At 42.6% G+C, this 17,182-nt stretch overlaps 8 non-coding genes across 8 annotated transcripts; all 8 read left to right on the top strand.

Moving 5' to 3' along the window:
• Nucleotides 1–951: 951 nt before the first annotated feature.
• trnaa-ugc (transfer RNA alanine (anticodon UGC)) lies at nucleotides 952–1,023 on the top strand. Its single transcript has one exon. It is a non-coding gene; the product is annotated as a tRNA-Ala (tRNA).
• Nucleotides 1,024–2,428: 1,405 nt separating this feature from the next.
• On the top strand, nucleotides 2,429–2,500 carry trnaa-ugc (transfer RNA alanine (anticodon UGC)). Its single transcript has one exon. It is a non-coding gene; the product is annotated as a tRNA-Ala (tRNA).
• A 1,419-nt stretch (nucleotides 2,501–3,919) lies between these two features.
• trnaa-ugc (transfer RNA alanine (anticodon UGC)) lies at nucleotides 3,920–3,991 on the top strand. Its single transcript has one exon. It is a non-coding gene; the product is annotated as a tRNA-Ala (tRNA).
• A 1,413-nt stretch (nucleotides 3,992–5,404) lies between these two features.
• Nucleotides 5,405–5,476, top strand: trnaa-ugc (transfer RNA alanine (anticodon UGC)). The gene has a single exon. It is a non-coding gene; the product is annotated as a tRNA-Ala (tRNA).
• Nucleotides 5,477–6,879: 1,403 nt separating this feature from the next.
• On the top strand, nucleotides 6,880–6,951 carry trnaa-ugc (transfer RNA alanine (anticodon UGC)). Its single transcript has one exon. It is a non-coding gene; the product is annotated as a tRNA-Ala (tRNA).
• Nucleotides 6,952–8,350: 1,399 nt separating this feature from the next.
• On the top strand, nucleotides 8,351–8,422 carry trnaa-ugc (transfer RNA alanine (anticodon UGC)). The gene has a single exon. It is a non-coding gene; the product is annotated as a tRNA-Ala (tRNA).
• A 1,410-nt stretch (nucleotides 8,423–9,832) lies between these two features.
• On the top strand, nucleotides 9,833–9,904 carry trnaa-ugc (transfer RNA alanine (anticodon UGC)). Its single transcript has one exon. It is a non-coding gene; the product is annotated as a tRNA-Ala (tRNA).
• Nucleotides 9,905–11,316: 1,412 nt separating this feature from the next.
• Nucleotides 11,317–11,388, top strand: trnaa-ugc (transfer RNA alanine (anticodon UGC)). The gene has a single exon. It is a non-coding gene; the product is annotated as a tRNA-Ala (tRNA).
• The last annotated feature ends 5,794 nt before the right edge of the window (nucleotides 11,389–17,182 follow it).

The raw sequence follows: 17,182 nt of genomic DNA, 5'->3' as shown, positions 1-17,182 counted from the left end.
GTCCATTTAGATTGTTAATGTAGATTGTATAGAATTATTATATATATTTTTTTAATGTTATGGTTAAAAATGTTAATGTTTTACTGTGACTTGTTGTAGGCTCCTAAATGGACCATAAGGTTAAAAACCAAACCAAATTAAGAAAACTAAACTGAAAAACAAAAAAATACAATTAAAAATACAATTAAAACTAAGTTGCTCCGCGAGAGTATCTCTTTTGGGTCACTTTTGCTGGTCCCAAGCCCGGATAAAGGAGGAGGGTTGGAATTGTGACATAAAAAAAAACAAGAATCGACAGAAGAAAGTTCATTTGTAGTTCTAAATATATTTAGGGTGTGTTTTACTCACTTCTTGTCTCTCCCACGGAGTTATTCCTCTCTCCAACCGCGTCCATCACAATTACATGATCATGGCAAATTATGCAAATTAGGTGATGACGTCATTTAGCGACTTCTAGCGTCTTTTAGGACAGCCAATAGCTACTTTCCTTACTGAGGAGTTGGCAACACTGCTAACTTTAAACATCAGCTATCTGAGCAGCTAACCGATCGCTGCAGCTGTACATTGCCCATCTGTAAATAGCCCACCCAATCTACCGACCTCATCCCCATATGGTTTTTATTTACTTTCTGCACTTTTGCACACCAGTATTTCTACTTGCACATCATCATCTGCTCATCTGTCACTCCAGTGTTCATTTGCTAAATTGTGATTACTTCGCTACTATGGCCTATTTATTGCCTTCTTTTTTTTCTCTCCCCCTTCTATTTTGTTATTGACTGTGCGCTTGTTTGTTCCATGTGTAACTCTGTGTTGTTGTTTGTGTTGCACTGCTTTGCTTTATCTTGGCCAGGTCGCAGTGGTGTATGAGAACTTGTCCTTAACTGGCTTACCCGGTTAAATAAAGGTGACATTTTAAAAAATAACTAAAAGGTTTTCCTTCTACAGAAAGGGGATGTAGCTCAGTGGTAGAGCGCATGCTTTGCATGTATGAGGTCCTGGGTTCAATCCCCAGCTTCTCCATGTTCTTTTGCAAAGACCCAACTTCTACTTTCCAGAATGTTGAAATTCTAAGCAGGAAACAGAGATGTGCAAAATCATTTGGTCTTGTAATCTGAAGAATATGCGTTCAATCCCTGTTAGTACATTTATAGAACAGAAGTGGCATGGTTGCCAACTTTTATGGCATCATTTTCAAAAACTGAAGTTCATGTTTTCGATCCCTGTCCGTACCTGTTTTAAGAATTGCTGCTATCATTTCATTGTAGTTTCAATGGAGTGGTGTATATAAAAAGTACATTGTATTAATAGTTCACCCCTCCGCTTCCAGACTGTATATGAATGTGGGAAGCCGCCGCTGGCTGATCCCGCCCTGGCTTACATTTAAAAAAAACACACAATTAACCTGAATTAGGGCCAGACTAGTTACCATCATTTTCTCACATTGCCATTGAAAGTTTTTTCTATTGTCTCTTTTTGGTCCATTTAGATTGTTAATGTAGATTGTATAGAATTATTATATATATTTTTTTAATGTTATGGTTAAAAATGTTAATGTTTTACTGTGACTTGTTGTAGGCTCCTAAATGGACCATAAGGTTAAAAACCAAACCAAATTAAGAAAACTAAACTGAAAAACAAAAAAATACAATTAAAAATACAATTAAAACTAAGTTGCTCCGCGAGAGTATCTCTTTTGGGTCACTTTTGCTGGTCCCAAGCCCGGATAAAGGAGGAGGGTTGGAATTGTGACATAAACAAAAACAAGAATCGACAGAAGAAAGTTCATTTGTAGTTCTAAATATATTTAGGGTGTGTTTTACTCACTTCTTGTCTCTCCCACGGAGTTATTCCTCTCTCCAACCGCGTCCATCACAATTACATGATCATGGCAAATTATGCAAATTAGGTGATGACGTCATTTAGCGACTTCTAGCGTCTTTTAGGACAGCCAATAGCTACTTTCCTTACTGAGGAGTTGGCAACACTGCTAACTTTAAACATCAGCTATCTGAGCAGCTAACCGATCGCTGCAGCTGTACATTGCCCATCTGTAAATAGCCCACCCAATCTACCGACCTCATCCCCATATGGTTTTTATTTACTTTCTGCACTTTTGCACACCAGTATTTCTACTTGCACATCATCATCTGCTCATCTGTCACTCCAGTGTTCATTTCTAAATTGTGATTACTTCGCTACTATGGCCTATTTATTGCTTCTTTTTTTTCTCTCCCCCTTCTATTTTGTTATTGACTGTGCGCTTGTTTGTTCCATGTGTAACTCTGTGTTGTTGTTTGTGTTGCACTGCTTTGCTTTATCTTGGCCAGGTCGCAGTGGTGTATGAGAACTTGTCCTTAACTGGCTTACCCGGTTAAATAAAGGTGACATTTTAAAAAATAACTAAAAGGTTTTCCTTCTACAGAAAGGGGATGTAGCTCAGTGGTAGAGCGCATGCTTTGCATGTATGAGGTCCTGGGTTCAATCCCCAGCTTCTCCATGTTCTTTTGCAAAGACCCAACTTCTACTTTCCAGAATGTTGAAATTCTAAGCAGGAAACAGAGATGTGCAAAATCATTTGGTCTTGTAATCTGAAGAATATGCATTCAATCCCTGTTAGTACATTTATAGAACAGAAGTGGCATGGTTGCCAACTTTTATGGCATCATTTTCAAAAACTGAAGTTCATGTTTTCGATCCCTGTCCGTACCTGTTTTAAGAATTGCTGCTATCATTTCATTGTAGTTTCAATGGAGTGGTGTATATAAAAAGTACATTGTATTAATAGTTCACCCCTCCGCTTCCAGACTGTATATGAATGTGGGAAGCCGCCGCTGGCTGATCCCGCCCTGGCTTACATTTAAAAAAAACACAATTAACCTGAATTAGGGCCAGACTAGTTACCATCATTTTCTCACATTGCCATTGAAAGTTTTTTCTATTGTCTCTTTTTGGTCCATTTAGATTGTTAATGTAGATTGTATAGAATTATTATATATATTTTTTTAATGTTATGGTTAAAAATGTTAATGTTTTACTGTGACTTGTTGTAGGCTCCTAAATGGACCATAAGGTTAAAAACCAAACCAAATTAAGAAAACTAAACTGAAAAACAAAAAAATACAATTAAAAATACAATTAAACTAAGTTGCTCCGCGAGAGTATCTCTTTTGGGTCACTTTTGCTGGTCCCAAGCCCGGATAAAGGAGGAGGGTTGGAATTGTGACATAAAAAAAAACAAGAATCGACAGAAGAAAGTTAATTTGTAGTTCTAAATATATTTAGGTTGTGTTTTACTCACTTCTTGTCTCTCCCACGGAGTTATTCCTCTCTCCAACCGCGTCCATCACAATTACATGATCATGGCAAATTATGCAAATGAGGTGATGACGTCATTTAGCGACTTCTAGCGTCTTTTAGGGCAGCCAATAGCTACTTTCCTTACTGAGGAGTTGGCAACACTGCTAACTTTAAACATCAGCTATCTGAGCAGCTAACCGATCGCTGCAGCTGTACATTGCCCATCTGTAAATAGCCCACCCAATCTACCGACCTCATCCCCATATGGTTTTTATTTACTTTCTGCACTTTTGCACACCAGTATTTCTACTTGCACATCATCATCTGCTCATCTGTCACTCCAGTGTTCATTTGCTAAATTGTGATTACTTCGCTACTATGGCCTATTTATTGCCTTTTTTTTTATTCCCCCCCCCCCCCCCCCCCCCCCTTCTATTTTGTTATTGACTGTGCGCTTGTTTGTTCCATGTGTAACTCTGTGTTGTTGTTTGTGTTGCACTGCTTTGCTTTATCTTGGCCAGGTCGCAGTGGTGTATGAGAACTTGTCCTTAACTGGCTTACCCGGTTAAATAAAGGTGACATTTTAAAAAATAACTAAAAGGTTTTCCTTCTACAGAAAGGGGATGTAGCTCAGTGGTAGAGCGCATGCTTTGCATGTATGAGGTCCTGGGTTCAATCCCCAGCTTCTCCATGTTCTTTTGCCAAGACCCAATTCTACTTTCCAGAATGTTGAAATTCTAAGCAGGAAACAGAGATGTGCAAAATCATTTGGTCTTGTAATCTGAAGAATATGCGTTCAATCCCTGTTAGTACATTTATAGAACAGAAGTGGCATGGTTGCCAACTTTTATGGCATCATTTTCAAAAACTGAAGTTCATGTTTTCGATCCCTGTCCGTACCTGTTTTAAGAATTGCTGCTATCATTTCATTGTAGTTTCAATGGAGTGGTGTATATAAAAAGTACATTGTATTAATAGTTCACCCCTCCGCTTCCAGACTGTATATGAATGTGGGAAGCCGCCGCTGGCTGATCCCGCCCTGGCTTACATTTAAAAAAAACACACAATTAACCTGAATTAGGGCCAGACTAGTTACCATCATTTTCTCACATTGCCATTGAAAGTTTTTTCTATTGTCTCTTTTTGGTCCATTTAGATTGTTAATGTAGATTGTATAGAATTATTATATATATTTTTTTAATGTTATGGTTAAAAATGTTAATGTTTTACTGTGACTTGTTGTAGGCTCCTAAATGGACCATAAGGTTAAAAACCAAACCAAATTAAGAAAACTAAACTGAAAAACAAAAAAATACAATTAAAAATACAATTAAAACTAAGTTGCTCCGCGAGAGTATCTCTTTTGGGTCACTTTTGCTGGTCCCAAGCCCGGATAAAGGAGGAGGGTTGGAATTGTGACATAAACAAAAACAAGAATCGACAGAAGAAAGTTAATTTGTAGTTCTAAATATATTTAGGGTGTGTTTTACTCACTTCTTGTCTCTCCCACGGAGTTATTCCTCTCTCCAACCGCGTCCATCACAATTACATGATCATGGCAAATTATGCAAATGAGGTGATGACGTCATTTAGCGACTTCTAGCGTCTTTTAGGACAGCCAATAGCTACTTTCCTTACTGAGGAGTTGGCAACACTGCTAACTTTAAACATCAGCTATCTGAGCAGCTAACCGATCGCTGCAGCTGTACATTGCCCATCTGTAAATAGCCCACCCAATCTACCGACCTCATCCCCATATGGTTTTTATTTACTTTCTGCACTTTTGCACACCAGTATTTCTACTTGCACATCATCATCTGCTCATCTGTCACTCCAGTGTTCATTTGCTAAATTGTGATTACTTCGCTACTATGGCCTATTTATTGCCTTTTTTTTTATTCCCCCCCCCCCCCCCTTCTATTTTGTTATTGACTGTGCGCTTGTTTGTTCCATGTGTAACTCTGTGTTGTTGTTTGTGTTGCACTGCTTTGCTTTATCTTGGCCAGGTCGCAGTGGTGTATGAGAACTTGTCCTTAACTGGCTTACCCGGTTAAATAAAGGTGACATTTTAAAAAATAACTAAAAGGTTTTCTTTCAACAGAAAGGGGATGTAGCTCAGTGGTAGAGCGCATGCTTTGCATGTATGAGGTCCTGGGTTCAATCCCCAGCTTCTCCATGTTCTTTTGCCAAGACCCAATTCTACTTTCCAGAATGTTGAAATTCTAAGCAGGAAACAGAGATGTGCAAAATCATTTGGTCTTGTAATCTGAAGAATATGCGTTCAATCCCTGTTAGTACATTTATAGAACAGAAGTGGCATGGTTGCCAACTTTTATGGCATCATTTTCAAAAACTGAAGTTCATGTTTTCGATCCCTGTCCGTACCTGTTTTAAGAATTGCTGCTATCATTTCATTGTAGTTTCAATGGAGTGGTGTATATAAAAAGTACATTGTATTAATAGTTCACCCCTCCGCTTCCAGACTGTATATGAATGTGGGAAGCCGCCGCTGGCTGATCCCGCCCTGGCTTACATTTAAAAAAAACACACAATTAACCTGAATTAGGGCCAGACTAGTTACCATCATTTTCTCACATTGCCATTGAAAGTTTTTTCTATTGTCTCTTTTTGGTCCATTTAGATTGTTAATGTAGATTGTATAGAATTATTATATATATTTTTTTAATGTTATGGTTAAAAATGTTAATGTTTTACTGTGACTTGTTGTAGGCTCCTAAATGGACCATAAGGTTAAAAACCAAACCAAATTAAGAAAACTAAACTGAAAAACAAAAAAATACAATTAAAAATACAATTAAAACTAAGTTGCTCCGCGAGAGTATCTCTTTTGGGTCACTTTTGCTGGTCCCAAGCCCGGATAAAGGAGGAGGGTTGGAATTGTGACATAAACAAAAACAAGAATCGACAGAAGAAAGTTAATTTGTAGTTCTAAATATATTTAGGGTGTGTTTTACTCACTTCTTGTCTCTCCCACGGAGTTATTCCTCTCTCCAACCGCGTCCATCACAATTACATGATCATGGCAAATTATGCAAATGAGGTGATGACGTCATTTAGCGACTTCTAGCGTCTTTTAGGACAGCCAATAGCTACTTTCCTTACTGAGGAGTTGGCAACACTGCTAACTTTAAACATCAGCTATCTGAGCAGCTAACCGATCGCTGCAGCTGTACATTGCCCATCTGTAAATAGCCCACCCAATCTACCGACCTCATCCCCATATGGTTTTTATTTACTTTCTGCACTTTTGCACACCAGTATTTCTACTTGCACATCATCATCTGCTCATCTGTCACTCCAGTGTTCATTTCTAAATTGTGATTACTTCGCTACTATGGCCTATTTATTGCTTCTTTTTTTTCTCCCCCCTTCTATTTTGTTATTGACTGTGCGCTTGTTTGTTCCATGTGTAACTCTGTGTTGTTGTTTGTGTTGCACTGCTTTGCTTTATCTTGGCCAGGTCGCAGTGGTGTATGAGAACTTGTCCTTAACTGGCTTACCCGGTTAAATAAAGGTGACATTTTAAAAAATAACTAAAAGGTTTTCCTTCTACAGAAAGGGGATGTAGCTCAGTGGTAGAGCGCATGCTTTGCATGTATGAGGTCCTGGGTTCAATCCCCAGCTTCTCCATGTTCTTTTGCAAAGACCCAACTTCTACTTTCCAGAATGTTGAAATTCTAAGCAGGAAACAGAGATGTGCAAAATCATTTGGTCTTGTAATCTGAAGAATATGCATTCAATCCCTGTTAGTACATTTATAGAACAGAAGTGGCATGGTTGCCAACTTTTATGGCATCATTTTCAAAAACTGAAGTTCATGTTTTCGATCCCTGTCCGTACCTGTTTTAAGAATTGCTGCTATCATTTCATTGTAGTTTCAATGGAGTGGTGTATATAAAAAGTACATTGTATTAATAGTTCACCCCTCCGCTTCCAGACTGTATATGAATGTGGGAAGCCGCCGCTGGCTGATCCCGCCCTGGCTTACATTTAAAAAAAACACAATTAACCTGAATTAGGGCCAGACTAGTTACCATCATTTTCTCACATTGCCATTGAAAGTTTTTTCTATTGTCTCTTTTTGGTCCATTTAGATTGTTAATGTAGATTGTATAGAATTATTATATATATTTTTTTAATGTTATGGTTAAAAATGTTAATGTTTTACTGTGACTTGTTGTAGGCTCCTAAATGGACCATAAGGTTAAAAACCAAACCAAATTAAGAAAACTAAACTGAAAAACAAAAAAATACAATTAAAAACTAAGTTGCTCCGCCAGAGTGTCTCTTTTGGGCCACTTTTGCTGGTCCCAAGTCCGGATAAAGGAGGAGGGTTGGAATTGTGACATAAAAAAAAACAAGAATCGACAGAAGAAAGTTCATTTGTAGTTCTAAATATATTTAGGGTGTGTTTTACTCACTTCTTGTCTCTCCCACGGAGTTATTCCTCTCTCCAACCGCGTCCATCACAATTACATGATCATGGCAAATTGTGCAAATTAGGTGATGACGTCATTTAGCGACTTCTAGCGTCTTTTAGGACAGCCAATAGCTACTTTCCTTACTGAGGAGTTGGCAACACTGCTAACTTTAAACATCAGCTATCTGAGCAGCTAACTGATCGCTGCAGCTGTACATTGCCCATCTGTAAATAGCCCACCCAATCTACCGACCTCATCCCCATATGGTTTTTATTTACTTTCTGCACTTTTGCACACCAGTATTTCTACTTGCACATCATCATCTGCTCATCTATCACTCCAGTGTTCATTTGCTAAATTGTGATTACTTCGCTACTATGGCCTATTTATTGCCTTTTTTTTTATTTCCCCCCCCCCCCTTCTATTTTGTTATTGACTGTGCGCTTGTTTGTTCCATGTGTAACTCTGTGTTGTTGTTTGTGTTGCACTTCTTTGCTTTATCTTGGCCAGGTCGCAGTGGTGTATGAGAACTTGTCCTTAACTGGCTTACCCGGTTAAATAAAGGTGACATTTTAAAAAATAACTAAAAGGTTTTCCTTCTACAGAAAGGGGATGTAGCTCAGTGGTAGAGCGCATGCTTTGCATGTATGAGGTCCTGGGTTCAATCCCCAGCTTCTCCATGTTCTTTTGCAAAGACCCAACTTCTACTTTCCAGAATGTTGAAATTCTAAGCAGGAAACAGAGATGTGCAAAATCATTTGGTCTTGTAATCTGAAGAATATGCATTCAATCCCTGTTAGTACATTTATAGAACAGAAGTGGCATGGTTGCCAACTTTTATGGCATCATTTTCAAAAACTGAAGTTCATGTTTTCGATCCCTGTCCGTACCTGTTTTAAGAATTGCTGCTATCATTTCATTGTAGTTTCAATGGAGTGGTGTATATAAAAAGTACATTGTATTAATAGTTCACCCCTCCGCTTCCAGACTGTATATGAATGTGGGAAGCCGCCGCTGGCTGATCCCGCCCTGGCTTACATTTTAAAAAAACACACAATTAACCTGAATTAGGGCCAGACTAGTTACCATCATTTTCTCACATTGCCATTGAAAGTTTTTTCTATTGTCTCTTTTTGGTCCATTTAGATTGTTAATGTAGATTGTATAGAATTATTATATATATTTTTTTAATGTTATGGTTAAAAATGTTAATGTTTTACTGTGACTTGTTGTAGGCTCCTAAATGGACCATAAGGTTAAAAACCAAACCAAATTAAGAAAACTAAACTGAAAAACAAAAAAATACAATTAAAAATACAATTAAAGACTAAGTTGCTCCGCCAGAGTGTCTCTTTTGGGCCACTTTTGCTGGTCCCAAGCCCGGATAAAGGAGGAGGGTTGGAATTGTGACATAAAAAAAAACAAGAATCGACAGAAGAAAGTTCATTTGTAGTTCTAAATATATTTAGGGTGTGTTTTACTCACTTCTTGTCTCTCCCACGGAGTTATTCCTCTCTCCAACCGCGTCCATCACAATTACATGATCATGGCAAATTATGCAAATTAGGTGATGACGTCATTTAGCGACTTCTAGCGTCTTTTAGGACAGCCAATAGCTACTTTCCTTACTGAGGAGTTGGCAACACTGCTAACTTTAAACATCAGCTATCTGAGCAGCTAACTGATCGCTGCAGCTGTACATTGCCCATCTGTAAATAGCCCACCCAATCTACCGACCTCATCCCCATATGGTTTTTATTTACTTTCTGCACTTTTGCACACCAGTATTTCTACTTGCACATCATCATCTGCTCATCTATCACTCCAGTGTTCATTTGCTAAATTGTGATTACTTCGCTACTATGGCCTATTTATTGCCTTTTTTTTTATTTCCCCCCCCCTTCTATTTTGTTATTGACTGTGCGCTTGTTTGTTCCATGTGTAACTCTGTGTTGTTGTTTGTGTTGCACTTCTTTGCTTTATCTTGGCCAGGTCGCAGTGGTGTATGAGAACTTGTCCTTAACTGGCTTACCCGGTTAAATAAAGGTGACATTTTAAAAAATAACTAAAAGGTTTTCCTTCTACAGAAAGGGGATGTAGCTCAGTGGTAGAGCGCATGCTTTGCATGTATGAGGTCCTGGGTTCAATCCCCAGCTTCTCCATGTTCTTTTGCAAAGACCCAACTTCTACTTTCCAGAATGTTGAAATTCTAAGCAGGAAACAGAGATGTGCAAAATCATTTGGTCTTGTAATCTGAAGAATATGCATTCAATCCCTGTTAGTACATTTATAGAACAGAAGTGGCATGGTTGCCAACTTTTATGGCATCATTTTCAAAAACTGAAGTTCATGTTTTCGATCCCTGTCCGTACCTGTTTTAAGAATTGCTGCTATCATTTCATTGTAGTTTCAATGGAGTGGTGTATATAAAAAGTACATTGTATTAATAGTTCACCCCTCCGCTTCCAGACTGTATATGAATGTGGGAAGCCGCCGCTGGCTGATCCCGCCCTGGCTTACATTTAAAAAAAACACACAATTAACCTGAATTAGGGCCAGACTAGTTACCATCATTTTCTCACATTGCCATTGAAAGTTTTTTCTATTGTCTCTTTTTGGTCCATTTAGATTGTTAATGTAGATTGTATAGAATTATTATATATATTTTTTTAATGTTATGGTTAAAAATGTTAATGTTTTACTGTGACTTGTTGTAGGCTCCTAAATGGACCATAAGGTTAAAAACCAAACCAAATTAAGAAAACTAAACTGAAAAACAAAAAAATACAATTAAAAATACAATTAAACTAAGTTGCTCCGCGAGAGTATCTCTTTTGGGTCACTTTTGCTGGTCCCAAGCCCGGATAAAGGAGGAGGGTTGGAATTGTGACATAAAAAAAAACAAGAATCGACAGAAGAAAGTTAATTTGTAGTTCTAAATATATTTAGGGTGTGTTTTACTCACTTCTTGTCTCTCCCACGGAGTTATTCCTCTCTCCAACCGCGTCCATCACAATTACATGATCATGGCAAATTATGCAAATTAGGTGATGACGTCATTTAGCGACTTCTAGCGTCTTTTAGGACAGCCAATAGCTACTTTCCTTACTGAGGAGTTGGCAACACTGCTAACTTTAAACATCAGCTATCTGAGCAGCTAACCGATCGCTGCAGCTGTACATTGCCCATCTGTAAATAGCCCACCCAATCTACCGACCTCATCCCCATATGGTTTTTATTTACTTTCTGCACTTTTGCACACCAGTATTTCTACTTGCACATCATCATCTGCTCATCTGTCACTCCAGTGTTCATTTGCTAAATTGTGATTACTTCGCTACTATGGCCTATTTATTGCCTTTTTTTTTATTCCCCCCCCCCCCCCTTCTATTTTGTTATTGACTGTGCGCTTGTTTGTTCCATGTGTAACTCTGTGTTGTTGTTTGTGTTGCACTGCTTTGCTTTATCTTGGCCAGGTCGCAGTGGTGTATGAGAACTTGTCCTTAACTGGCTTACCCGGTTAAATAAAGGTGACATTTTAAAAAATAAGTAAAAGGTTTTCCTTCTACAGAAAGGGGATGTAGCTCAGTGGTAGAGCGCATGCTTTGCATGTATGAGGTCCTGGGTTCAATCCCCAGCTTCTCCATGTTCTTTTGCCAAGACCCAATTCTACTTTCCAGAATGTTGAAATTCTAAGCAGGAAACAGAGATGTGCAAAATCATTTGGTCTTGTAATCTGAAGAATATGCGTTCAATCCCTGTTAGTACATTTATAGAACAGAAGTGGCATGGTTGCCAACTTTTATGGCATCATTTTCAAAAACTGAAGTTCATGTTTTCGATCCCTGTCCGTACCTGTTTTAAGAATTGCTGCTATCATTTCATTGTAGTTTCAATGGAGTGGTGTATATAAAAAGTACATTGTATTAATAGTTCACCCCTCCGCTTCCAGACTGTATATGAATGTGGGAAGCCGCCGCTGGCTGATCCCGCCCTGGCTTACATTTAAAAAAAACACACAATTAACCTGAATTAGGGCCAGACTAGTTACCATCATTTTCTCACATTGCCATTGAAAGTTTTTTATATTGTCTCTTTTTGGTCCATTTAGATTGTTAATGTAGATTGTATAGAATTATTATATATATTTTTTTAATGTTATGGTTAAAAATGTTAATGTTTTACTGTGACTTGTTGTAGGCTCCTAAATGGACCATAAGGTTAAAAACCAAACCAAATTAAGAAAACTAAACTGAAAAACAAAAAAATACAATTAAAAATACAATTAAAACTAAGTTGCTCCGCGAGAGTATCTCTTTTGGGTCACTTTTGCTGGTCCCAAGCCCGGATTGTTATGGAGAGTGAATGAGGACCCAAAAGCGAACTAACTTAAACAGAGCTTCTTTAATGACCAAACATAGGTAGGCTCAGATAGACCGGCAGATTCCGACAGGACAGGACAAGGTTACAGCAAACATGACGATAGTCTGGCTCAGGCATGAAACACAAACAAGAATCCGACAAGGACAGGAACAGAAACAGAGAGAGATATAGGGACCTAATCAGAGGGGAAAAAGGGAACAGGTGGGAAACGGGGTGAATGGGTAGTTAGAGGAGACAAGGAACAGCTGGGAGAAAGCGGGGGAGAAAAGGTAACCTAACAACGACCAGCAGAGGGAGACAGGGTGAAGGGAAAGGACAGAGACAAGACACAACATGACAGTACCCCCCCACTCACCGAGCGCCTCCTGGCGCACTCGAGGAGGAAACCTGGCGGCAACGGAGGAAATCCTCGATCAGCGCACGGTCCAGCACGTCCCGAGAGGGAACCCAACTCCTCTCCTCAGGACCGTACCCCTCCCAATCGACAAGGTACTGGTGACCACGGCCCCGAGGACGCATGTCCAAAATCCTGCGGACCCTGTAGATGGGTGCGCCCTCGACAAGGATGGGGGGGGGGGGGGGGGGGAAGACGAGCGGGGGCGCGAAGAACGGGCTTAATACAGGAGACATGGAAGACCGGGTGGACGCGACGAAGGTATCGCGGAAGAAGAAGTCGAACTGCGACAGGATTGATGACCCGAGAAATACGGAACGGACCAATGAACCGCGGGGTCAACTTGCGAGAAGCCGTCTTAAGTGGAAGGTTCTGAGTGGAGAGCCAAACTCTCTGACCGCGACAATATCTAGGACTCTTAGTTCTACGCTTATTAGCAGCCCTCACAGTCTGCGCCCTATAACGGCAAAGTGCAGACCTGACCCTCTTCCAGGTGCGCTCGCAACGTTGGACAAAAGCCTGAGCGGAGGGGACGCTGGACTCGGCGAACTGAGATGAGAACAGCGGAGGCTGGTACCCGAGGCTACTCTGAAAAGGAGATAGCCCGGTCGCAGACGAAGGAAGCGAGTTGTGGGCGTATTCTGCCCAGGGGAGCTGTTCTGACCAAGACGCAGGGTTGCGAAAAGAAAGACTGCGTAAGATGCGACCAATAGTCTGATTGGCCCGTTCTGCTTGACCGTTAGACTGGGGGTGAAAGCCGGAAGAGAGACTGACGGAAGCCCCAATCAAACGGCAAAACTCCCTCCAAAATTGAGACGTGAATTGCGGACCTCTGTCCGAAACGACGTCTGACGGAAGGCCATGAATTCTGAAAACATTCTCGATGATGATTTGTGCCGTCTCTTTAGCAGAAGGAAGCTTAGCAAGGGGAATGAAATGAGCCGCCTTAGAGAACCTATCGACAACCGTAAGAATAACAGTCTTCCCCGCTGACGAAGGCAGTCCGGTGACAAAATCTAAGGCGATGTGAGACCACGGTCGAGAGGGAATAGGAAGCGGCCTGAGACGGCCGGCAGGAGGAGAGTTACCGGACTTAGTCTGCGCGCAGACCGAACAAGCAGCCACGAAACGACGCGTGTCATGCTCCCGGGTGGGCCACCAAAAACGCTGGCGAATGGAAGCAAGCGTACCCCGAACGCCAGGGTGGCCGGCTAACTTGGCAGAGTGAGCCCACTGAAGAACGGCCAGACGAGTAGGAACGGGAACGAAAAGAAGGTTCCTAGGACAAGCGCGCGGCGACGGAGTGTGAGTGAGCGCTTGTTTTACCTGCCTCTCAATTCCCCAGACAGTCAACCCGACAACACGCCCCTCAGGGAGAATCCCCTCGGGGTCAGTGGAGGCTACTGAAGAACTGAAGAGACGAGACAAAGCATCAGGCTTGGTGTTCTTAGAGCCCGGACGATAAGAAATCACGAACTCGAAACGAGCGAAAAACAGCGCCCAACGCGCCTGACGCGCATTAAGTCGTTTGGCAGAACGGATGTACTCAAGGTTCCTATGGTCAGTCCAAACGACAAAAGGAACGGTCGCCCCCTCCAACCACTGTCGCCATTCGCCTAGGGCTAACCGGATGGCGAGCAGTTCGCGGTTACCCACATCATAGTTACGTTCCGACGGCGACAGGCGATGAGAAAAATACGCGCATGGGTGGACCTTGTCGTCAGAGAGGGAGCGCTGAGAAAGAATGGCTCCCACGCCCACCTCTGACGCGTCAACCTCGACAACGAACTGTCTAGAGACGTCAGGTGTAACAAGGATAGGAGCGGATGTAAAACGATTCTTGAGGAGATCAAAAGCTCCCTGGGCGGAAACGGACCACTTAAAGCACGTCTTGACAGAAGTAAGGGCTGTGAGAGGAGCGGCCACCTGACCGAAATTACGGATGAAACGACGATAGAAGTTCGCGAAGCCGAGAAAGCGCTGCAGCTCGACGCGTGACTTAGGGACGGGCCAATCAATGACAGCTTGGACTTTAGCGGGATCCATCTTAATGCCTTCAGCGGAAATAACAGAACCGAGAAATGTGACGGAGGAGGCATGAAAAGTGCACTTCTCAGCCTTCACAAAAAGACAATTCTCTAAAAGGCGCTGGAGGACACGTCGAACGTGCTGAACATGAATCTGGAGTGACGGTGAAAAAATCAGGATATCGTCAAGGTAAACGAAAACAAAGATGTTCAGCATGTCTCTCAGGACATCATTGACTAATGCCTGAAAGACAGCTGGAGCGTTAGCGAGGCCGAAAGGAAGAACCCGGTATTCAAAGTGCCCTAACGGAGTGTTAAACGCCGTCTTCCACTCGTCCCCCTCCCTGATGCGCACGAGATGGTAAGCGTTACGAAGGTCCAACTTAGTGAAAAACCTGGCTCCCTGCAGGATCTCGAAGGCTGAAGACATAAGAGGAAGCGGATAACGATTCTTAACTGTTATGTCATTCAGCCCTCGATAATCTATGCAGGGGCGCAGAGACCCGTCCTTCTTCTTGACAAAAAAAAAACCCGCTCCGGCGGGAGAGGAGGAGGGGACTATGGTACCGGCGTCAAGAGCTACAGACAAATAATCCTCGAGAGCCTTACGTTCGGGAGCCGACAGAGAGTATAGTCTACCCCGGGGGGGAGTGGTTCCCGGAAGGAGATCAATACTACAATCATACGACCGGTGTGGAGGAAGAGAGGTGGCCCTGGACCGACTGAACACCGTGCGCAGATCGTGATATTCCTCCGGCACCCCTGTCAAATCACCAGGCTCCTCCTGTGAAGAAGAGACAGAGGAAACAGGAGGGATAGCAGACATTAAACATTTCACATGACAAGAGACGTTCCAGGAGAGGATAGAATTACTAGACCAATTAATGGAAGGATTATGACAAACTAGCCAGGGATGGCCCAAAACAACAGGTGTAAAAGGTGAACGAAAAATCAAAAAAGAAATGGTTTCGCTATGATTACCAGAAACAGTGAGGGTTAAAGGTAGCGTCTCACGCTGAATCCTGGGGAGAGGACTACCATCCAGGGCGAACAAGGCCGTGGACTCCCTTAACTGTCTGAGAGGAATGTCATGTTCCCGAGCCCAGGTCTCGTCCATAAAACAGCCCTCCGCCCCAGAGTCTATTAAGGCACTGCAGGAAGCTGACGAACCGGTCCAGCGTAGATGGACCGACAAGGTAGTGCAGGATCTTGAAGGAGAGACAGGAGTAGTAGCGCTCACCAGTAGCCCTCCGCTTACTGATGAGCTCTGGCTTTTACTGGACATGAAGTGACAAAATGACCAGCAGAACCGCAATAGAGACAGAGGCGGTTGGTGATTCTCCGTTCCCTCTCCTTAGTCGAGATGCGGATACCTCCCAGCTGCATAGGCTCAGCTCCCGAGCCGGCAGAGGAAGATGGCAGTGATGCGGAGAGGGGGGCAACGGAGAGCGCGAGCTCCTTTCCACGAGCTCGGTGACGCAGATCAACCCGTCGCTCAATGCGAATAGCGAGTTCAATCAGGGAATCCACGCTGGAAGGGACCTCCCGGGAGAGAATCTCATCCTTTACCTCTGCGCGGAGACCCTCCAGAAAACGAGCGAGCAAAGCCGGCTCGTTCCAGCCACTGGAGGCAGCAAGAGTGCGAAACTCAATAGAGTAGTCTGTTATGGATCGATTACCTTGACATAGGGAAGACAGGGCCCTGGAAGCCTCCTCCCCAAAAACAGATCGATCAAAAACCCGTATCATCTCCTCCTTAAAGTCCTGATACTGGTTAGTACACTCAGCCCTTGCCTCCCAGATTGCCGTGCCCCACTCACGAGCCCGTCCAATAAGGAGAGATATGACGTAGGCGACACGAGCAGTGCTCCTGGAGTAAGTGTTGGGCTGGAGAGAAAACACAATATCACACTGGGTGAGGAACGAGCGGCATTCAGTGGGCTCCCCAGAGTAACACGGCGGGTTATTGATTCTGGGCTCCGGAGATTCGAAAGCCCTGGAAGTGGCCGGTGGATCGAGGCGGAGATGGTGAACCTGTTCTGTGAGGTTGGAGACTTGGGTGGCCAGGGTCTCAACGGCATGTCGAGCAGCAGACACTTCCTGCTCGTGTCTGCCTAGCATCGCTCCCTGGATCCCGACGGCTGAGTGGAGAGGATCCGAAGTCGCTGGGTCCATTCTTGGTCGGATTCTTCTGTTATGGAGAGTGAATGAGGACCCAAAAGCGAACTAACTTAAACAGAGCTTCTTTAATGACCAAACATAGGTAGGCTCAGATAGACCGGCAGATTCCGACAGGACAGGACAAGGTTACAGCAAACATGACGATAGTCTGGCTCAGGCATGAAACACAAACAAGAATCCGACAAGGACAGGAACAGAAACAGAGAGAGATATAGGGACCTAATCAGAGGGGAAAAAGGGAACAGGTGGGAAACGGGGTGAATGGGTAGTTAGAGGAGACAAGGAACAGCTGGGAGAAAGCGGGGGAGAAAAGGTAACCTAACAACGACCAGCAGAGGGAGACAGGGTGAAGGGAAAGGACAGAGACAAGACACAACATGACACGGATAAAGGAGGAGGGTTGGAATTGTGACATAAACAAAAACAAGAATCGACAGAAGAAAGTTAATTTGTAG

This window comes from Oncorhynchus clarkii, unplaced genomic scaffold, assembly GCF_045791955.1.
Source record: "Oncorhynchus clarkii lewisi isolate Uvic-CL-2024 unplaced genomic scaffold, UVic_Ocla_1.0 unplaced_contig_4726_pilon_pilon, whole genome shotgun sequence".
Lineage (NCBI taxonomy): Eukaryota > Metazoa > Chordata > Actinopteri > Salmoniformes > Salmonidae > Oncorhynchus > Oncorhynchus clarkii.
The sequence above is the reverse complement of the archived record's forward strand: the minus strand, read 5'-3'. Positions and strand labels throughout refer to the sequence as shown.